We start from the raw sequence: 24,184 nt of genomic DNA, 5'->3' as shown, positions 1-24,184 counted from the left end.
GAACACTGTATAAAAAATAATCATTGTACTTCATGTCTTTTATTCTTAATTAGTCAGGGTTCCACAGATGAAAGCATTTTTGTAATTGGACTCAGAAGTGTTTAAATTGTTAAATTAGCATATATTGAATACATTAGGTTAACATAGAAAAATTAAAAATATATGGTAATAGACCTCTAACAAAAATGCTCAAACTAGTTTATATAATTAGTACAAAACTGTATTATCATACACACAATAACTTGTGTATCGTTAAAGAGTATAGACAAACACTTCAGCTATTGCTGAAAGCTCTTAGAGGCCACCTGAAATTGTTTTATTCCAGATGTAAACAAATGTATTTTGGCTTCATTAAACATTTTGATATTTTAAAAAAGCTCCACCATTTGTGCCAGCACTATAGTGGCATCTTTTTAATGGGATCCTTCTAGGAGGAAGAAAAAAGCTACGTAAGCATATTCTATCTTTCTTATAAACACTCAACATTTTTTCTTTTAAAAAAATTGTAGTCTTCAGTGCTGCACACTGTAACAGTATAGACTGTCAAAGACTAGATAACTAATTTAGTTGGAAATCAATTAATGCTGTCCTCATCTCACATTAATTTTTTTAGAATTTTGTTTTAAGTAGAAAATATTGGCTCTGAGTATGGAATAATGAGTTACTTCTTTAGACTCAATAGACTAAAATGCCAGGAATGGAAACAATGTCACCTTTGTGACTAGAATACTAAATGATGAGCCATATATACTGCCCAGCAGCAAAAATGTCCTCGGTGCAGACTTAATCCATTTGACCAAGGTCGACATTTAATTTCATACCTGAAATATCATATAGTTTACCTTGTATGTATTCCAGAGCCCAGATTTTATTCCATGAAATTCTCATTCATTAGTGTCTATAATTTATTTTTACCCGTGAGTAAAGCTTTAATCTTTTATGCACTCATGACAAGCCAAAGCAGAACAAATTATGATATATCTTTGTACAATAATATCTGACAGAAATAGCCCACAGTAAATATAAAGAAAAATGCATTCAGAAAAAAACAATTAACTTATGTTATAATTGAGTAAAGATTTCATAACCTGTATTGTTTTCAAGAGATTTTAAAACTTGATGCTTAATAACCGTAAGTTTGAAATAAATGAATGGTTTCATTCATTTTGTGGCAAAGCATTTAATAACGTTTTTCATCCTGTAGTGATTCTTATCTGTCTAGGTAAAAACAAATTTTCACTACTGGAGAAAATATGAAATCTAAAATGTTATTACAAAGAGAAGAAAACCTGTAGGTACTGAGAAAACAATAAAATGTTAAATATTTCTGTTCATATTTTGACTAAAAATATGTGTATAGGATATTCTTTGTTATGCATAGCTCTGTAAGGGGTGCAACCTTATTTATTTGCCCAATCTGGGAAGATTTTCAGAATTAGTCCATTTGAAATCTATCTGTTTAAAATATCTTTGATTAGTAGTAACTGAAGAAGTTGTTCTAACTTACTCAAACTTGCAAAAAAGTAAAACCTAAAAGGATGTGAGAATAATCAGAATCACATGTCAAATGTATGGTTTACAATTTATTATAAAGTTCACGTAAACATGAATAAGGGTAACATAGATTACCAATATTGTGGTTTTAATGTTTACTTGCAATCTTTCACTACAAAGGAAGCACTAAAATCCTTAACCATGCATGTGGGAAGGGAATTTTCTTTGACTCAGTCCTGTACAGATCTTTTATTAATCATCTGAATTCTTAATTCTGCACTGACTGCTCGTTTCTTGCTGTGATTGTTTTGTAGTGACCTATATAAAGATGGCTACTACCTCCTATCCAGACACAATCTCAGGATTTCCTTGTCGTTGTTTTTGTCTTTTGTTAACCAAACGCTCTATGTGCACAGGCTCCATCAACTGCCTCTCTAAAGCATTTGTCATTCCTTCCATTAGGTAATCTCTGCAGATCTCTGGCTATGGCTGCTAATTTTCTGGAATGAGTTTATCTATATTTAGTTTGCCTCATGCAGGTTCAAGAGCTCGGCTTTACTGTTAAATAGGAAGAATAATGTCAAGAGATTTATTATATAGCATGGTTTCTATAGTTAATAATGATATATTGTATTCTAGAGAAATGCTAAGAAGGTGGATGTATTCTTGCCACAAAAATGATAACTGTGAGGTAATGTACTTGTTAATTAGCTGGATTTAACCATTCTACAATGTATATGTACTTTAAAATATCACGTAATACACAATAAATAGATGGAATTGTATATATAAATTTTAAAAATTAAAAAAAAAATTTTGGAAAAAAGCTTGTCTTTTTTTTGGAGCTTTGCTAGTTGGTGCAAACAAGTGACCAGCCTATAAATACTGTCCTCATCTTAGCAAAAGATTTGGCTATAGAGAAAAGAAATGTCCTCCCTATGCCAGCATTTTACAGATTTAGTGTTTGAACTCCTAGATCTTATCCACTGAATACCACACTCTAAACTCATTCTCTCCACCTCTGGCGCTAGGGCACAGATTTCTCTCTGTGTTTTCCTTGCTTTGCCTTTCTGACTTGATACCTAACACTACAATCTATCCACCTCGGACCCCAGCTGCAGACTTCAGAGTCTCTCCCGGCATTGCCGTCATCTCTCTGGGATGCTGGCCAAGGATATTCATGGAGATCCTATGGAATATTACTGCTGCTGCTTAACCCTGCCTCAGAAACCCACTCCCTGCACCTGCTTCTACATGCAGCTTCTTACCTCTTCTTGTCTTTGCCTAAGGAGTCGGACCTAGGCAGGATAGCTTTTGTCAGGAAGGAACCTGTGTCCAAACTTACTTGAAAAGAGCTTCCTCCAGGCCTAAGTCTTTTGCTGCATTTTGCATTATTACATTGTCTCTTTATGAAAATCAAGTATTCTGTTTTACTCTTTTATGCCTGTTTCTTAGTAGATATCAACTCTAAATATCTTTTAATATCTACAATAATGGTGATTGTTTACCAGGTCGTTTAAAGACAACAAAAATTCTGATTTTAAATACTTAAGAATAGCAAATATAGCCTCAACTTATAGTGTCTTCAAATAGTTTCCTGTCTACTGTCCTTATGAGAGTCTACCAAGACATGAGCCATGTGATCCATAAAATTAAACACTTTAAGGGAAAAACTAATAGCATTAATTTAATTTAATTTAATCATGTATGACATAATTTCTAATAATGAATTTCTAGGTAAAAATATTTATATTGTTATATAATATATGTGATTTATTAAAATATATATAACACTAAAATATATCCTTTGATATTATCAAACATTTTAATACCTCACTTTGCACCAATATTAAACAAAATCATTTCTGTAACACATTAGACGATTAAAAAACTTTGCAAAGAACAATAGAAAATCATTAAATTATAAATCATAGATTTAATTGTATTGCCTAATATTAAGAATGTACTGGATTAGTAATAATTCTAGTCCGGGGGCAATGACTCATGCCTGTAATCCCAGCATTTCAGGAGGCCAAGGCGAGAAGATCGCTTGAGTCCAGGAGTTTGAGGCCAGCCTGGGCAACCATATTGAGACCCCCATCTCTACAAAAATTTTCTTTAAAAATTAGCCAGTGATTTGGTTTGGCTTTGTGCCGCCACCCAAATCTCATCTCGTAGCTCCTGTAATTCCCAGAACAAGGTGGGAGATGGCTGAATCGTGGAGGTGGGTCTTTCCCATGCTGTTCTCATGATAGTGAATGAGTCTTACAAGATCTGAAGTTTTTAAAAATGGGAGTAGCCGTGCACAAGCTCTCTCTCTCTTTGCTTGCTGCCATCCATGTAAGGCACGACTTGCTCCTCCTTGCCTTCCACCATGATTGTGAGGCTTCCCCAGCCACATGGGACTGTGATTTCTCCATTAACCCCCTTTCCTTTGTAAATTGCCCGGTATGGGTATGTCTTTATCAGCAGTGTGAAAACAGACTAATACAGTAAATTGGTATAAGTAGAGTGGGGCATTGGTGAAAAGATGCCTGAAAATGTGGAAGTGACTTTGGAACTGGGTAACAGGCATAGGTTCGAACAGTTGGGAGGACTCAGAAGATGAGAAGAGGTTGGAAAGTTTGGAATTCCCTAGAGACCAGTTGAATGTTTTTGACCAAAATTCTGATAGTGATATGAACAATAGGGTCCAGGCTGAGGTGGTCTCTGGTGGAGATGAGGAACTTGTTGGGAACTGGAGCAAAAGTGACTCTTGTTATGTTTCAGCTAAGAGACTGGTGGTATTTTGCCCCTGCCCTAGAGATTTATGGAACTTTGAACTTGACAGAGATGATTTAGAGTATCTGACAGAAGAAATTTTTAAACAGCAAAGCATTCAATAGGTGACTGGGGTGCTGTTAAATGCATTCAGTTTTAAAAGGGAAACAGAGCATATTTGTAGCCTATGTGATAGAAAATAAAATCCCATTTTCTGTGGAGAAATTCAAGCTGGCTGCAGAAATTAGCATAAGTGAGGAGCTGAATGTTAATCTCCAAAACAATGGGGAAAATGTCTCCAGGGCATGTCAGAGGTCTTAGCAGCAGCCCTTCCCATCACAGACCCAGAGGCCCAGGAGGAAAAGATGGTTTGTTGGGCCAGGCCCAGGGCTCTCCTGCTCTGTGCAGCCTGCAGACTTGGTATCCCGCATTCCAGCAGCTCCAGTCATGTCTAACAGGGGCCAAGGTACAGCTTGGGCTGTGGCTTCAAAGGGTGGAAGTTCAAGACATTGGCAGCTTCCATGGGGTGTTGAGCCTGCGGGGACACAGAAGTCAAGTATTGAGGTTGGAGAACCTCCACCTAGATTTCAAAAGATGTATGGAAATGCCTGGATGCCCAGGCAGAAGTTTGCTGCATGGCTGGAGAACCTCTGCTAAGGCAGTGTGGAAGGGAAATGTGGGGTTGGAGCCCCCACACAGAGTCCCTACTGCGGCACTGCCTAGTGGAGCTGTGAGAAGAAGGCCACTGTCCTCCAGACCCCTGAATGGTAGATCCACTGACAGCTTGCACAGTGCACCTGAAAAAGCTGCAGAAACTCAATGCCAGCCCATGAAAGCAGCTTGGAGGGAGGCTATACCCTGCAAAATCACAGGAGCAGACTGCCCAAGACTGTGGGAACCTGCCTCTTGCATCAGTGTGACCTGAATGTAAGACATGGAGTCAAAGGTGATCATTTTGGAGCTTTAAGAGTTGACTGCCCTGCTGTATTTCATACTTGCGTGGGCCCTGTAACCCCTTTATTTTGGCCAATTTCTCCCATTTGGAATGGCTGTATTTAGGCAATGTCTGTACCCCCATTGTATCTAGGAAGTAACTAATTTGCTTTTGATTTTACAGACTCATAGGCAGAAGGGACTAGTCTCAGATGAGACTTTGGACTGTGGACTTTTTGAATTAATGCTGAAATGAGCTGAGACTTTGGGGGAGTGTTGGGAAGGGATGATTGGTTTTCAAATATGAAGATGTGAGATTTGGAAGGGGCCGGAGCAGAATTATATGATCTGACTCTGTGTCCCCACCCAAATCTCATCTTGTAGTTCCCATCATTTCCACTTGTTGTGGGAGAAATCCAGTGGGAGATGATTGAATTATGTGGGCGGGTCTTTCTTGTGCTGTTCTCATGATAGTTAATGGGTCTCATGAGATCTGATGGTTTTAAAAATGGGATTTTATTTTCTACTGCATCATCAGGCTGTAAAGTTTTCAAACTTTTATGCTCTGTCACCCTTTGAATGCTTTGTTGCTTATAAATTTCTTCCACTAGATACACTAAATTATCTTTCTCAAGTTCCAAGTTCCACAGATCTCTAGGTCAGGGTAATATGCTGCCAGTCTCTTTGTATACCAAGCATGATCTTTACTCCAGTTCCCAACAAATTCCTTATCTCCATCTGAGACCACCTCAGCCTGGACCTTATTGTCTATATCACTATCAGCATTTTGGTCAAAGTCATTCAACAAATCTCTAGGGAGTTTCAAACTTTCCCACATCTTCCTGTCTTCTGAGTCCTCTGAACTGTTCCAACCTCTGCCTATTACCCAGTTTCAAAGTAGCATCCACATTTTTGGGTATCTTTTCAGCAATGCCCCACTCCTGGTACCAATTTACTGTATTAGTGTGTTCTCACACTGTTAATAAGCACATACCTGAAACTGGGTAATTTATAAAGAAAAGAAGTTTAATGGACTTACACTTTGACATTGCTTGGGAGGCCTCACAATCGTGGCCAAAGACAAAAGAATAGCAAACGGATGTCTTACATGATGGCAGGCAAGAGAGAACTTGTGTAGGGGACCTCCCCTTTATAAAACCATCAGATCTTGTGAGACTTATTTGCTATCATGAGAACAGCATGGGAAAGAACCACCCCAAGATTCAATTATCTCCCACCAGGTCCCTCCCATGACTCATGGGAATTATGAGAGCTACAATTCAAGATGAGATTTGGGTGGGGACACAGCCAAACCACATCAGAGTTTATTGAGTAGCCATGATAGGCCAATAATTCTCAAACATTTTGGTCTCATAAATTATTGAGGAGCCCCAATATTTTGTTGTTTACATCAATAATACCTATTAATAGAAATGCAATTGGGAAAATGTAAAAATATGAAATAATTCATTTAAAAATAAAATAATTATTCCATAACAATAGTAGCTATAGGTATTTTATGAAAAATAACTATCTATATTTTCCAAAATAAAATATATAAAGAGAATAGTGGCACTGTTTTACATTTTTGAAAATACCTTTACTGTCTGTATATATGGAAGACAGATATATTTCTGTATCTGCTTCTGTATTCAGTATGTTGTGTTATGCTGTTCTATATATGCATAAAAAGAAAATCAAGCCTCACACAGATATATATAGTTCAAAAAGGGAAGAATCTTTATTTTATTTTATTTTTTATAGATTCCAGGGTTGCATGTGCAAATTTGTTACATGGATATATTGTCTAATAGTGACATCTGGGCTTCTAGTGTACCCACCACTTGAATAGTGAATATTGTACCCAATAGTTGATTTTTCAACTCTAATACTCTTTCCATTCTCCCCTTTTGGAGCCCCAGTGTATATTATTTCCCTCTCTAAGTACATGTGTTCTCATTGTTTTGCTCCCACTTATAAATGAGAAGAAGTGGTATTTGATTTCCTGTTTCTGAACTATTTCACTTAGGATAATGGCCTCCCACTCCATCCATGTTGCTGTAAAAGCCATGATTTCATTCTTTTTTATGGCTACATAGTATTCCATACTGTACACCATATTTATATATATATATATATATCTCACACATATTCTTTATCCAGGTTTTCACTGATAGACACTTAGGTTGATTTCATGACTTTGCTATTGTGAATTGTGCTGCTATAAGCATAAAAGTGCAAGTGTCTTTTTGAAATAACATTTTTTTTTTTTTTTCCTTTGAGAAGATACCCAGCAGTGGGATTGCTGGGTCAAATGGTAGTTCTGTTATTCTCTGAGAAATCTCCCTACTGTTTTCCAAAGAACTTATACTGATATATAGCAAAAGGCAAGAGTTTTTTAAATATCCTTTTTTAAGAACAGGGGATATTATTGGGGCTACTCTAAAACTCAACCAGTGGTCCTTTCTTAAAAGTTAGTTACATTGTGGAATATGAAGCCATATTAATACACATTTCAGAGTCATTGCATTTAAACTCATTGATCTGTCTTGCACCACAAATGGATCTTATTTTTGATCTCATGGACCCTGGAGAGAGTCTTGAATTTCTCAAGAGATTCCTGGGCCACTGTCTGAGAACCACTGTGCTAGTCATTGCTTTTGCAAAACAAAACACAGCATGAAATAAACCCTATTATCCTCAGTTTGCAGATATGAATTCCACTCTAGTAGAGGGGATATTTCCTGGCCTCTATAACCCACCTAGCCTAGGTTTGCAACCCAACTTCACTACTTACCATCTGTCTAACTAAAATATTCTCTGCACTAGTCAGTATACCACAGTCATGCAAATATGCAAATCTGTAGTACTTTATTTTCAAGAGACCATAGCAAAATTAACTGCCTTCAGTTTCCAAATTGTAGGTTATTCTTTTTGGATGGAGTCCTATCTTCAATGACCATTAGTCTAACATAATTGTTAGAATTAAGTACTCTTGGAGTCAAATGTTGTCTGTTCAAACTTACATTATGTCATTTTCTATCTGTGCAACCATGGCATGCTACTTACCTCTCTGTGCTTCAGTGCCCTCATGCACTAGATAAAGTTGTGAGAATTAAATGGGAGCAATACATGCAAAGTGCTTAGAACAGTGTCTGACATGTTATAAGAACTAGATTAGTTTATGGTATTTTTAACCATTATTGTCATTATCATTACTATCTGTCCTGCTGTTCTTGCTCACTCTTGCTTCTCGAGAGCTAGTCAGACACTGCACTGTCCTGGCTCCCAACTTCAGAGCTCTTATTTCAACCTTTCCAACTCATCCTGTGGAAACTTCCCTCAGTAGGTTTAAAGAGAAGGAGGAGGGGCACCCCAACCCAATTCAGCAATGCTTTCTCCTTATGAGCATAAAGACTCACCATTACTCCTTCCAAAGAGAAGTCTTCACAAACCTTCTCCTTTCCAACACTGGACAGTCTTTGATATCTTTGATGTACTCAAAAGTTAAGACATTAGTTTTGTTTGTTTGTTTGTTTGTTTGTTTCCTGTTTCTTCATAAAATCTGTCTATGGAGAGATGTCTCTTACATTGTTGTCTGCAATCTATCTGACCTACACCATGGGTGCACCAGAATGGGAAGTGTTTCATCCTAATGTTTCATTACACGAGCAATAACAGTTCAGGAGGAAGTGCTAATGTACAGCAAGTGGTACAGACTCTTTACAAACAAACTCTCCTGCAATCTTCATAGTGATTCTGTGAAGAAAGTACTATAATTTACAGAGCTGGGGTCAGGGGGACCAAGTCTCAGAGATATTAAGTTGCCACAAATCTTACCAAGTATCAAAATGTGACAATGTCCTTAGCTAAGTTTGCTCAGTTTTATGTATTAAATTTCGTTTTCCTTATTTTCTTCACTTTTACTCTTTCTTTTAGTTTAAAGGTCAAATATATATGAAATATTGTTCATAAAACAATGATCCCTGCCTACCTTTTTTCTCCACTAAGGCCATCACTTTTACTTCCTTTGGATGATTGTTTTAGCATTTATCTTCTTTATATTACATGTTTCTATTGCTTCCTCTTGATTACTAGTTTTAATAATGATTTCTTAAATTCCCACTACAAATGATCAAGATTTGTGTCTCTCTTCTTTCCCTTCCCCTTCCAATTGTCATCAATATAATTGAGTTATAACTTTGGTGTAGATAAGTACTAAGCATTTGCGTTAGTAAGATTATGAAAATGCTATTCAGGGCTATGATTATTTTTCCTTTTATCTACTACTTTTTATTTTCCTTGAAGTTAATAATTACTATATTTTTCATTTCTTTAGTTTGTGCATACTTACCAATATTTCAGTCCCAAAATGTTTGCCACTTATCTAAATGTTCTCATAAGACATTCTATATGTATGTGTAGATAAAGGAGTATTTTCCTTTCCATTAGTTTTAGCACTCTATTTGCCATCTATTTGGATTTTCAGAGATACTTTATGTTATCATAAATTCAAATTTCTGAGTACAGATCAAAGAAATGGTCAAATATATTTATTTAAGAAAATGTATTTTTTTAAAAAATTAACATTTAATAATAGAAATTCTTATGCTATATATTTAAAGTTAATTGTTAGTAAAGTTACCATATATATGAAGTAATATGGACCATAGTGTTTCTCATTGCATAGTGACTGCAATTAAGTTTAAGTTAATTTACAATACTTTAGCAATTATAATAAGATAAATTATAATGTGTTCGAGGTAAAATGGATACATTTTACTAAAATAATCACTTATTATGATTTTTTAAATAAATAATTTATTAAAATATCATTTATTATGAATCATACTTCTTGATATTCAATATAATTTACAAATCTTTTTAAAATGATATTCAATCAGTTTGCAAACTCACATATTTTGAAAAACTGTATGTCCAAGTGCAGCACATAAAAGCCATTTATTGATTACTACATTTAAAAAATATACATATGGACACACTAAAATTAAACTCTCAGCTTTTAGACTACTTAGAGAATGGCTTTTATTGGATAGCTAAGTTTTCCAAATGGCTTGTGATTATTGCCTGTAAGCTCAGAAATTAGCCTTACTTAGGCACTCTCAATATCCATTATATTCAATCATGCCTTTCTTAAAAGGTCATACCCTTTTTAAAAACACCTAATGAATTGCAATTAATATTCCGGGGATACTTGTAGGATAAAACGAGAAGCAAATGGCATATGCATTATACTAAATTCTTGCATTTATTCTAGATCTCTCTGCTGTTGGAGTTGTGTCTTTTTCCTAATTAGGTTTTTCTTCAGGGGTCCCAAAGATCATTATAATTCAATATTTATTCCCCATCAACTCTTCTTTTTTTTATAATTGATTTCTTCTCTTCAATTGCAGGCTTTATACCATCTTATCAAAATTATTTGATCAGGGAAAAAACAAATATTTCAGATATGATGCACTCTTATGTGAATAAAGTTCACCAAGCTTAGTGCATGGATTTGTAATAATTACTGGACTGCCTAGAATATATTTTTACTTAATTTCTTGATATGGCTATATCTATGCATAGTTTAGTTATGGCACTTATAGTTGCCATATAAGTGATGTGTTAGCAACTGCTAGTTCTAATTGTCCGCTATATATCCTCTCCTGCAATAAAAGAACTCTCATTTTGAGCTGAGGTCACAGTGGCCAGGAAGTTGCAGCAAAGTGACTAAGTTCTGGACAATGAGATAGAGGAAAAGTGTGCCATTTTCAGGTCATAATCTTAAAGGAAGAAGTGTGGTTTTTTTCCTCCTCTCTAAAACCTGCTGCTTGAATCTCAGACATTCTTGGATAGGACGAGAATGAGAGCCACACCCTAGGGATGACGGAGCAGAAAGCTGACAACAGAGTCACTGAACTGAAGACAAAATAAACGACTCCCTGTTATTTGGAAGTCTATGTTATGTTTCTGCTAATTAATACTAATTACTACAAGAAAATAGCTAATTGTGTGAAAACAGCATTTCCTTTGCTCAAAGTACTGGCCAGCTCATTTGTTCTGGGAGCTCCTGAGTTTAGTTAAATCCCTAATATATTAATCCCACCTGAAAATTCTGGGGCTTGAAGCATTAGTGTTTTCTGAAGATAGTTGGTTGTCTCTAGGTTATTAATTTGTAAGGCATTATAATTGTAGCAAGTAGTATCTGAGTAGATTGTTGATTACAGCAGGGCCATTTTTCTCAGTCTTCTAAGGTTTATACTCCACCTGAAAGACTATACTATATCACTTAAACTCTCATTGTTTTGACCTGTTGAAGAATTTGAAGGAATGATTAAATTGCCTGCTTTCTATACTGAAGGCTAACTCTTGGTCTGCAAATTTATTTGTACCTCTGGTTCCAGCTTCCTCTTGTCCAGATGTATATTCAAAAATACAATAAAATAAATACCAACACAAACCTGAGTCTTAGTTCACCCCCAGTTTATGAGGAGTTTCAAAAGATATTTTGCTCATCCTCAGACCCTCTCCTATCCCCTATTATATTTTGGAAATAATATAATTTTTTTCTGTGATTTTGATAATGAAAAGTCCAGTTCTGAAAAAAATTTAATCCCAATTGATTAAAATTGCAGTTTCTCTTTTTTCCCCAAACACAAACTTGTCTGTGACTGAGGGATCTAAAGTTATAAGGGAAGGAAAGGATCTGTCTTTCATGCCTCACCTCTCTCTTCAGGGTTACCTTCTCTGCCAGGTGAAGAAGAAATCCTGCTTCTCTCATGGGGTACATAGGTACGTGCTTTGAAGGGTCCTGTGGGACCTTCCTGCTCAGTTACCTAGTGTGGAGGTTCAAGATCATACTAAAACATTGCCCCTAAGCCATCTTCAGCCCTTATCACTGGTGGAACACTCCATGCTCTAACTGCAGGGGTCCCTTCATCTGGTGGGCAACTCTTTTGGGTGGACTATCAACAGAATGATTCACATTCTCCATTCTCAAAATTCCCATGGCCATGGAAACTCAATCATTTTCCTATACTGAATGCCGGATATGTGCATGGTTTAGTCCTGCACCCCGTCTACCCTTCCTGCTGTCTCTCTGCAATTCCCTTTTTGCTCAGAGACCTAAGCCAAATCAGTAAACCTATTACCCAAGCAGATATCCAATGAAGCAATAGAATGGTAACCTTCCTCCTCCTTTCTACCATGGCCAGGAGAACAAATTGCCTCTTACCAGTAACACAAAATTTTCACAAACATATGATTCTTACACTACCTCTGTTCTTCACCCATATATGTAGTAGACAGAGATCAGAGGGGTTCTGTAATCTCTTGAGTCTTAGAGAGCAATGAGGGAGAGATCTGGTCCCAATTATGGGCCCCTCACTTCAGAAGGTGGGTTACTTAAAACTTCCTTGTGTCAGAGTTTGACACTGTTCCCACTCAACAAGTCATATGGTTTGGTTCTGTGTCCCCACCCAAATCTCAGGTCAAATTGTAAACCCCATATATTGGGGGAGGGACCTGGTGGGAGGTGATTGAATCATGGGGCAGTTTCCCCCATCGTGTTCTCATGATAGTGAGTGAGTTCTCATAAGATATGATGGTTTAAAAGTGTGTGGCAGCTCCCCGCTTGCTCCCTCTCTTTCTCCTGTTGCCATGTAAGACATGCCTTGCTTCCCCTTCACCTTCTGTCATGATTGCTAGTTTCCTTAGGCCTCTCTAGCCATGCAGAACTGTGCATCAGTTAAACCTCTTTTCTTTATAAATTACCGAGTCTCAATTAGTGCTTTATAGCAGTGTGAAAATGGATTAATACAGAAAAATGGTACCATGAAAGTGGGGCACTGCTATAAAGATACCTCAAAATGTGGAAGCAACTTTGGAACTGGATAACAGGAAGAGGTTTGAACAGTCTGAACGGCTCAGAAGAAGGCAGGAAGATGAGTGAAAGTTTGGAGTTTCCTAGAGACTTGTTGAATGGTTTTGACCAAAATTCTAATAATGATATGGACAATGAAGTCCAGACTGAGGTAGTCTCAGATGGAGATTAGGAACTTACTGGGAAGTAAAGCAAAGGTTACTCTTGCTTTGCTTTAGCAAAAAGGTTGGCAGCATTGACTCTGCTCTAGGGATCTGTGGAACTTTGAACTTAGGGGAGATGATTTAGAATATTGGGCAGAAGAAATTTCTAAGTAAAAAAGCATCCAAGATGCAATCTGGCTGCTCCTAATAGTATATACTCTTACGCATTCACAAAGAGATGGTCTGAAATTGGAAATTATGTTCAAAAGCAGAGTATAAAAGTTTGAAAAATTTGCAGACTGACCATGTGGTAGAAAAGAAAAATCTACTTTACAGGGAGAAATTCAAGCTAGCTGGAGAAATTTGCTTAAGTAAAGAGGAGCCTAATGTCAAGACAATGGGGAAAATATCTCCAGGGCATTTCAGAGATCTTCATGGCAGCTCTTCCCATCACAGACCTGGAGGCCTAGGAAGGAAAAATGGTTTTGTGGGCTAGGCCCAGGGTGCTGCTCCTCTGTGCAGTCTCAGGACATGGGACTGTGCATTCCAGCTGCTCCAGCTTCAGCTATGGCTAAAAGGGGCAAGGTAAAGCTCAGGCTGTGGCTTCAGAGGGTTCCAGCCCCAAGCCTTGGTGGCTTCCATGTGGTGTTGGGCCTGCTGGTGCACAGAAGGCAAGAGTTTAGGAAACTTCACCTAGATTTCAGAGGATGTGTGGAAACATCTGGGTATCCAGGCAGATGTCTGCTTCAGGAGTGGAGCCATCATGGAGACCCTCTATTAGGGCAATGGAGAGAGGAAATGTGGGGTTGGAGCCCCCACACAGAGTCCCACTGGGGCACTGCGTAGTGAAGCTCTGTGAAGACGGCCACCATCCTCCAGACCCCAGAATGGTAGGTCCACAGACAGCTTGTACTGTGCTCCTGGAAAAGTCACAGACATTCAACATCAGCCCATGAAAGCAGCCGGGAGGGAGACTGCACCCTGCAAAGCCACAGAGGTGGAGCTTTCCAAGGCCTTGGGAGGCCAATCTTTGCATCAGCATGCCCTGTATGAGAGACATGAAGTCAAAGGAGATTATTTTGGAGCTTTAAGATGTAATGACTGTCCTGCTGGGTTTCAGACTTGCATGGGGCCTGTAGACCATTGCTTTTGGCCAATTTCCCAAAAGGGAGACAAGCTGTCTCCCTTTTGCAATGGGAGCATTTACCCAATGCCTATGCCCCCACTGTATCTTGGAAGTAACTAACTTGCTGTTGATTTTACAGACTCATAGGCCGAAAGGACTTGCCTTGTCTCAGATGAGACTTTGGACTTCTGGGTTAATGCTAGTATGAGTTAAGACTATAAGGGACTGTTGGGAAGGCATGATTGTGTTTTGAAATGTGAGAAGGATATGAGATTTGGGAGGCACTAAGGGTAAAATGATATGATTTGGCTCTGTGTCCTCACCCAAATCTCATGTTGAATTATAATCCCCATATGTCAGGGAAGGGACATGGTGGGAGGTGACTGGATCATGGGGGAGGTTTCCCCTATGCAGTTCTGGTGAGAATGAGTTAGTTCTATGAGATCTAATGGTTTAAAAGTGTGTGGCATCCCCTACTTGCTCCTTCTCTCCTGTACCATGTAAGGTGTGTCTTTCTTCCCATTCACCTTCTGCCATGATTGTAAGTTTCTGAGGCCTCCCCAGCCATGTAAAAGTGTGAGTCAATTAAACCTCTTTTCTTTATACATTACTCAGTCTCAATCTTCTTTATGGCAATGTGAAAATAAACTAATGCAACATGTTGTTACCTTTAGGAAGATTTTTGTACTACGAACCACAAACCATTTTATATACAACAATATAATTTTTAAACCAAATCCACAAAACTGGTTTAAGCAACTATACAGTAGTTTCACAACATACATTTAAAGCAAACATTTATTTTTCTTTGCTCCCAAAATGCCTATTTTTAAGGGAGCATAAAAGAATGCTATTTATAGATTTTATTTTGGAAAATAAATCTAGTTTTGGGAATTGTCATAACCTTGATAACTATTATTATCTTTCTCTGAGATGCTTTGAATAAATATTATGATACACATTTGTGCAATATTTCTGTGTAGACATATGCCAGATGTGTGATGACAAGCTGCCTTGTAATATAATAATACAAACTCCTGGAAGTGTTGGAAGCAAAAAGTATTTAACATGCTGAATATAATTCTGGAAATAGGACTTCCAGATAATGATGTGTGTGTGTGTGTGTGTGTGTGTGTGTGTGTGTGTGTGTGTGTGTGTGTTTAAACTTAATCTCAGTATCCTATCCAGTTTTAAAATTCTGTGCTTTGGTTTTGTTGATGTACCCTCAAAGCAAAATGAATACTGTCCAGGAGCTGCCAATGAAATTAATGAATTTAACCTCAAAGATTTTATCCTTCTCAGCAGTCAACTGGAAGCTAAAGTACATTAGAGAGAAATTAATTACAAGATGCTTGCATTTCAATTATTCTGCATTTATCATTGCAATTATTCCACACATCTATCACTTTCTAAATATAGGCAACTAAAAACAAAGACTCCCAAGTTTATAATCCCTTCAGAAATGTAAATAGCCTCTGGTTGATATAGAAACGTTTTAATGTATTTATAATTTTAACTATGGCTTTAGTCATGACTAAAGCCATAGTTAAAATTATTTATAGAGATTTTCTAAAATAAGAAATTAAAGGAATATCTTTAGTTGTTTTGAGTAAGCCAAATGTATGGTTCAAATTTAGAGTGATAATTATATCTACAGAAGCTTAAATTTTCTAGACAGAATAATCTAAGAGAGAAATCATGCAAGAACATCAAAGATCAGTTTAAACATTTATGATGCAAATAATACTGACAAATGTTAGCAAGCAATATTTGTGTAGCCAAATTAGATAATTCAAATCATAAATTCAATATAAGAGCAAATATCTATTCCTAAGATAAAGTAGGAAAAAGTCTATGTTTCCAATTTATTTGTAGTTATGGACTCTCACATATGACAAATTATAAAGTGTTATTTTAAATTCCAGTTTTATGTGAGGCCTGTGTGCACACATAACTTTGAATAAAAGGCAACATTCTTTTATTTGGGGGTGGGGCGGGAAGACAGGGTCTCACTCGGACACCCAGGCTGGAGTGCAGTGGCACAATCTTGGCTTGCGGCAACCTCCACCTCCAGGTTCAAGCGATTCTCCTGCCTCAGCCTCCCAGTAGCTGGGATTATAGGCACAGGCCACCATGCCTGGCTAATTTTTGTATTTTTAGTAGAGACGGGATTTCACCATGTTGGCTAGGCTTGTCTCAAACTCCTGACCTCAAGTAGTCCGCCCGTCTTAACCTCCCAAAATGCTGGAATTACAGGCGTGAGCCACCACGCCCAGCTGAAAAGCCACATTCTATTGTGGAAGGCAAACTCATCTTTCCTAATATAGTTAGCCACGTGATTTTTACTGAATATCCTATGTCAGAAACCAGTAGCATTATTTCGCGTGAAGACTGGCTGTTAGATATACTGCCACATGCGTATTATAGATGAGTCCTAGGGCAATGATGCTGAAAGAATTCTTAGAACTCATCTGGTTGAGGAGTCACCAACTGCTGGCTCAGGAGCAGCATTTAATCACAGTTGTATTTGGCCTATTTAGTATTTTAATCGTTTGGAAATTTTACATAGAATTCTTTATTATCAGCATGTCTTGAAAAATCAAGAGGAGCTTGGAAATACATTGGTCTTGTCTAGCCATTAGTTGTTTTTTCATCAAGTTTCCACAGCTCCTATTATCCTTTTTATCTCAGACAGTATGCTAAATTTATTTACTTCCCTCATAGCATCCAAAGACATTTGAGCTTTTGACCCTTGAGTTAATCCATCTTTCACAGGTGAAAACATTGAGTCATTATTGATCCCCTGAGTTATCCAGACAATGAAGTGTAGTGGTTAAAGTGTGGTCTCTGGAGTCAGTCTGAATGGGTTCAAATCCCAGCTTAGCCACTTGACAGCTCTGTGATTCAGAGCAAGTTACTGAACATTTCTGAGGTTTAGTTTCCTCATGCTTAATGTGAGGAGAAAAATAATACCTGCCTCATTGGGTTTTACGAGGCTAAACCAGTATGGATCTGTGATGTGTTTAGAAGAGTGCCTGGCAAATTTTACACTCAGTCTGATTGCTATTGTTATTAAACCACTCTTTAGAAGCTGAGATGCAGAGTAGCCTACTCAAAGGATAGGTCCTTCTGTGGCTTGACACTAATCTAGCTTCTGCTTATAGAGCCCTATTCATTTAATTCTTCATTTCTTTCTAAGTGTTTGAGTGAAAGTCCCTGCAACTTCAGCTTTTATTAACTTACCCTTCTCTTGGAAAACATGGTCTTGAATATGAGAAAGGTACTAAGGCAGATGGACAAGTCAGTCACATCATATAAAAGATCCAAGACAAAAACGATAAAAAAATTGTTTTATTCTTATGAACAACTACTTCTTTAAGAACTTGCACAGATAGAAAAATCATGTAAGATTTCCCATCTTCAGTTGTCTATTACAAGGAGGATGAAGAATTTATTTTTTCTATTTATATTTGAAAAATGCTTAATTAACATTAATATTTTGAGAAGCTAGAAACAGATGACTGAGGGGAAACAGGGATAAAGTGTGAAGACTTGCATTAATTCCCTTTCAAAATTTTATTTAACTTAGGCGAATTTAATGGTCTCTTTTAGAATTGTGCTGATTGCATGGGGGAATAAAGATTCTCTTTTTCTGATTGTTCATATAATCAATTTTGTACTCATTAAAAAAACTCCTTGTGAATATAAACAAGCATTTGTAGCATGTTTTTCTTGTTGATAAGCTTATTTGCCACAAAGTTTAACATGTGTGTTCCCAAATGTCCTTTTTCCATAATTTGTATTTTAAGTTGACTTGACTCCCTGCACACCAACTAGGAAGCTCTCCTTCTCCAAAAGCATTCTTCCATTTGAAGTTATTAATAAAAGATTAAGAGAGGTATTCACTTGCATTAGTCTATTTTCTGAAAAAAGAAGTGCTTTAAAGTCATACATAAAAAGAAATACTGAGCATATGTCATAATCATTAATATGTGATACTTGTTATCCTCTAGTCAAATTAAATTTGTTTTATCTCCCTAAAATCTACCTAAAGGCAAGAAAGGACATTTTTATGGAGTGAATAATATTTCACTGGAGTTAAGTCTATTCCTTATTTGATTAGGTTTATTTCTTCATAAGGTCATCTTTGATACTTAAACTTTTGCTAAAATTTTGTATAACAATTTTTTTCATTGATATGACTATCTTATGGTTTTTGTGATTAAGTATTATAAATTTTCTCTTGCTGTAACTTTCAAATAAGTAAAGTGTGTAAACAGCCATGTGTGTAAGACTTTGAGATTTGGAGAGTAGTTGAAAGGATGGAAAGTGTACCATAATTCCAAATATTGTACAGGCAATATTTACAGTATTTGCAACAGCCAATTTCTCCTGTCAGGTTGTAGAAAATGATAATTTTTTTGAAGACAAGTCTTTGCCAGCTTTAGTTAGCATTTGTTTGCCTGCAGAAATACTGTGTAGTGACTTGACTACCTGTTGTTGTATTTATTTTACATAATACAACAGCTAAATTTTTATTAAGAAGAAAAATAGAAAATATGGGGAAAGTGAAGACAACAATTATCAAAAAAGATATTATTTGATGAGGAAAAAACAACTAAAAGTGATTTTTAAAAAGGAAACGTATAAGAAGAAAAAAACAGAAATTGAACGGTCAATTTGTTGAAGAGCTGGTAGTAATTTTTAAAATGTTTCATCTTTCTTCAATTCCCTTAAGTAATAGTGTTATTAAATCTCCAGATTAGAGTTTGCCAGGGTTTAATGTTTGGTATGCAGTATACACCAAAATGATTGGCCTTTGTGAATGAGTTTATTAGTTCTGTGATTTCTTTTACCACATTTGAATTCAGTATATACTTACTGAAATAACACATCCACAAAAACTGTGGTACAAGCTTGTTTTATGGTTTATGTGGCTGTTTTTGCCTTTAAATGTAACCCTAAATAAGACTTCAAATAAACTGCCTAGTGCTTACCTGCTCTGAACAGGAAAGACATAGTAGTTCTGGGTTCTATGTCAGTGGCCCATCTGGAGACACCTGGAAAATATCTAGGTATCAATTAGACTTTTAATGTATTTTTTTTGTTGCTGGTCAAGCTCAAACATTCTAGAACCATTTTACAAAACAACAACAACAAAATGCCAGATAAAGTGGAGAGGAGAGAAATGTATTGAATATTTGGCTATTTAGATTCATTAATGCAAAGTGGCTACAGGCTGATTCTTCTCCAAGTTCCACAAACCCAAAAACCACACATGTTCCTCTGTGTAACTTAGCTATTGGAACATGAGATGGTTTTAGGAAAACAGCATTGCTGAAAACAAAAAGAACTGAGATAGCCATTTATGAATTAAGAGTTTGCAATTACTAAAATTGTGACAAATCCTTCAAGATGTCTTTAAATAGATGGTATTAATATGTAATATGATAAACATGCTAGCATTGTATAATTCCAAGCCAGTCTCAGCAAAAGCAATGGATAATATTCATTTCTAAATAGCAGGTGAACATATTCTGGTTTTAGGTTTGGCTACTTTCTATGAGATTGCAGTTTGGATTACGGCCATATTTCATGTATTTTTCTCTCTGAAAGCTAATGAAAATCCCCTGGATGTAATGCCATTAATCCCCAGGGAAGAAATAACTGGGGCAACATTTAGTATAACAGATGTGATTTCTCTAAGTGCTAGTGATAAGAGAGGAGGCAGTGCATTAGCAAAAAGGACTAGATAAGGAAAATTAAAAATGGTGAGTAAAGATTCTGCTTATCCTGAGGGAAATTTCATGATTAACCAATGCCTTCAATTGTTATTTTCAATGGTATAAAGTAATAATATGTAACATTCAACCTTAAATTATTGGCTATGAATTCCAACAATGAAAAGTGTGGGATATCATTATAAGATCTAAGTTTCTTCACCAGTATTAATAATATATTCACTCTTGGGGCAAGGGAGTAAGAAGGAAAGTAAAATTATGATAACTTATTTTACTAGAAATTTGTATTAAATATTTAAAATGCTTATATTACATATCCCTAAAGGTAAATCTGTATGCCTGGACAAACATTTTATTTTGTAAAAAAATTTGCATGTATTCTTTCTTCTCTCCAAATTAGTTAACATAACTCAGAAAATCCTAAATAGTAAATGAAAGCTCTAAATTTTTATTAGTTGTTAAATAGTGTAATTATAATGACTGAACACTGAAGATCTCTGGATGCTAATACTCCACACATTACAGTATGTGCCAACTCTAAAATTTGACTTTTAGACTTTTAGGAATTTTTATCATATATATTTTTCACGCCATGTGACACTGTTGATAGTATTAGGATTTTCTAATATGATGGGATAATTTTACCTATGATAAATGCTACCATTTATAAATGTGATTTTGGTATGCATAAAATCTACAGTTTTACATATTACTACTGTAACTATTATCTTAAATTACGACCTTCTGGGAAATAACATGTTATGACCTTATAATTTATTATTACATTTCCAGGTAACTCCCCAAGTATCTAGGTTTGACTATTATAATTATACATCCTTCATAATGATGAATTTTGAATTATGGGTTATGAATTATGAATTATAAACTCAAGCACACTTTAAAACATTCTTTTCTCAAAGGGCATTTAGTGTGGCTGACACTCTGGCCTTTTAGAAAGTTAATAATAAATAAAATGTCATTGTTTCCTGAATTAGCTTTAAGTGAATCCATATGTAAAGCTTCAAATTTGGTAAAATGCTATTTTACTAAATAGCATTTTTGAAAATCCTATTTATATAGCTTAAAGAAAAAGCATATGACTTTAAGAAGACTAAGGCCAGTGTTATATTTTAGTAGCTTAAACATATAGTTCTGGATACTGTCAGAATTCCATACATGAAATTCAAGTAAAGCCACTATTAATTAATTTTAAACATTGATGACTGTATCAAACTATTTGCTATTTTCATGGAATTTGCAACTAGATTGTTCAGTTAAGCAGTCTATATATGAATGTCTTTATAATTTTTAAATCATGATTCACATAGTAAAATTTTGGGTGTTTGGCTCTTCAAAAATCTCAATTTAAAGAGTCCTGTAGTAGTGGGGCAAATGCTCTGGGTGCAGATAGCTGTGCTTCACTGATATCCCCTCAGTGCCTTAATGACAATCCACCACAAGCATCAGTTTGGGTAGAAATGAAGTATTTTCCTTCCTTCCTTTCTTCCTTCCTTCCTTCCTTCCTTCCTTCCTTCCTTCCTTCCTTCCTTCCTTCCTTCCTTCCTTCCTTCCCTCCCTCCCTCCCTCCCTCCCTCCCTCTTTCCTTCCCTCCTTCCCTCCCTCCCTCCTTCCTTCCCTCCTTCCTTCCTTTCTTTTTCTTTCTTTTCTTTCTCCTTCGTTCCTTCCCCCCTCCCCCTCCCCCTCTCTCCCTCCCTTTCCCTCCCTTCCCCTCCCCTACCCTTCCCTTTCCTTTCCCCAAAACAAAACTGTAAAAAGAATGTTGGGTCTTAACTTCCTTTCGTATAAATACTTGCCTAAATCAGCTGATATATTTGCTAAGGTTAAAAAGGAAGCATGAAAATGAGCCATTGCACACAGAAACAGATGTTTTCCCCTAGCTAATTACAAATAATGTGGTCTTAAGATCACATCTAGCAACAAATGCACATGCCTAGTTAAAACTATAAGAAATAGTTTAAATTTAAGTACCGGACTTTTCTGATTCCTGATGTATGACTATTATTTACTTAGATTTTATTTTGTTTCATTATGCTGACCCAGTATTACTAGGAAAACAGCATTATTATTGCCATTTTAAGGATAAGGAAATGAGAACGGTAACCAGGCCTTGTAGATCCCGAAGTATTACAGTATTTTAAATATCAACTATGTTTATAAAGTTTTAATCACATCAAAAAAATAAAAACAAATGACCTTATTTCAAGTAAATAATTTTGGTGTTAAAAAGTGATACTTTTCCTCAGAATATGTTATTAGAGAGGAATTTTAGTTTTTTAAAAACTTACATAGAAAGAATGAGGAGCAAGCCTATTAATATATACCATATTTCTACTCATATCATTCAGCAAACAATTATATACTCTTAATTTTAAATATAAATAATTTCAATATTTATTCAATCAATAAATATATATTAAGGATACCAACCAGACAGACACAGTCTCAGCTCTTAAGGAACGTCCTGTCTAGTGATTACTATAGACATATAAAGATGACTTACAGGTAAAAAGATGTCAGACAGAAATGTGAACTGCTGCCTTGTGAAGGACTCCCTGTGGGAGCTGTGTCTTGGTGGGGTAGATGGAGCCTTCTTTCTAAGTACTGAAACTGAACTGTATCAGTCAACAACGAGATGATCAGGCTGTGATTAACAGACTCATTTAAACTAAACTCATAAGACCAAAGCACAGAAGTCAAAGCAGTATTTTGTTGATTTCTGAAAGGTGACACTAGGCCATACTTTCATAGAAAGTGTCTGGGACTTGAAATTATTACTAGACAGTTTTGGTAAATATATAGTAGCAGCAAAAAGGATTGATAGATTGTGTGAATGGATGGGTAGTTTACTTTTCTTATAGGAAATCAGCTCTAGTCTATTCCTAGAATGGCTTTTTGGACCAAAATATTTTGTTTTCCAGATATTGTTAGTCTTTATAGTCAGTGATGAATAAACAGTGCTATAAATACTTTCTTGTTATGGATTTACCAAAAGCAACATTTCAATTCATTAAGTTAACAGTTACATTTATGTATTGTCTTTCTCTGGTTGTATCCTAGTCAACTTGATTAGACCTGGGTATTTATCTTCTGCAAAATATTTACAAACTGTTATGTATTTTTAGCATATGGTTATGTTTTCTTTTTATTGATGGTTTTAACTAGTTTACAGGTATGGCTCTTACTGATCTTTTTTCAAAATTAGAAATATTTTGTACACACCCATAATACATTGACAAAACTAAGGTTCATGTGGCTATATGTTAATTTTAAATGTTTAATCAGCAAATAAATACTTCAAACATTTTATTTTGAAAAACATCTTATAAATCATCTTTTTAAGTTTTATTACTAGTATTAGTATTATTTTGATCCACATGTCTTCTAACTTTTTTCTTTTGTTAAAGTCCTTGATAAAATATTCATTAATTACTTAATGGGTAGCCTTTATATTTCCCTTCAGAAAATATTCAGCAAGATAAATTTATATGTAAATTAATGGGTAAAATTATATGATTGGATTACTGTACTTTTTTGTTGTTTCTAGACATTATTAGGCTATACCCAACTTTAACCTTTAGGTGGCAGCATTTGAGAACAGTTATAGATACTTGCCACCATTTAGAAAAACAAGATGATGAATAGTGCATATGTTCGAAATAAAGAATTTAGGATTTATTATTCTTTTTTTATTTAGACTCAGAACAATCACTTTTCAAGCATTGCGCCGCCTCATAATTTGTAACATTAAGAAGTATTTTCATATTCACATAAGGCTACTTTATGCTTATGAAAAGTTCATCTTTTGCATGGCCATTTGTTCACAGCTTATACTTTCATTAAAGGCGGGTTTTCTTCCAAATGGATATGCCTAAAGGACCTTTATTCTCAGCACATCTCCAGTTTTAATGGAACTGGGCTAATTAGACGTATCTGAAATTTTTTTTTTAAGTATTGAAAATAAAGACATCTTTCTTGCAATTTATTGGTTTAAAAGTACTTTACATTTATGTATAGTGAGAGATGAAAGGGGCAAGTACAATATAAAAACAATTTATATCAAGGACTTTTGTTAATAGTCCAT

General features: G+C 35.7%; 1 protein-coding gene and 1 long non-coding RNA gene across 5 annotated transcripts in view; one reads left to right on the top strand and one right to left on the bottom strand.

Annotated features, from left to right (window-relative positions):
* Positions 1-24,184, top strand: part of LOC105479493 (adhesion G protein-coupled receptor B3) — a 735,858-nt gene that overhangs the window by 206,191 nt on the left and 505,483 nt on the right. The gene's annotated exons all lie outside the window — the stretch shown is intronic.
* Positions 1-24,184, bottom strand: part of LOC105479492 (uncharacterized) — a 143,404-nt gene that overhangs the window by 31,803 nt on the left and 87,417 nt on the right. Inside the window, exon 4 of one of the 2 annotated variants that reach the window (XR_985931.3) lies at positions 19,387-19,401. The exons of the other annotated variant lie outside the window; for it this stretch is intronic. This is a non-coding gene — a long non-coding RNA (uncharacterized lncRNA). Of the gene's footprint in view, positions 1-19,386; positions 19,402-24,184 lie in introns of those variants that run through there. 2 annotated transcript variants of the gene reach the window in all.

This window comes from Macaca nemestrina, chromosome 5 (assembly GCF_043159975.1).
Source record: "Macaca nemestrina isolate mMacNem1 chromosome 5, mMacNem.hap1, whole genome shotgun sequence".
Classification (NCBI taxonomy): Eukaryota; Metazoa; Chordata; class Mammalia; order Primates; family Cercopithecidae; genus Macaca; species Macaca nemestrina.
The sequence above is the reverse complement of the archived record's forward strand: the minus strand, read 5'-3'. Positions and strand labels throughout refer to the sequence as shown.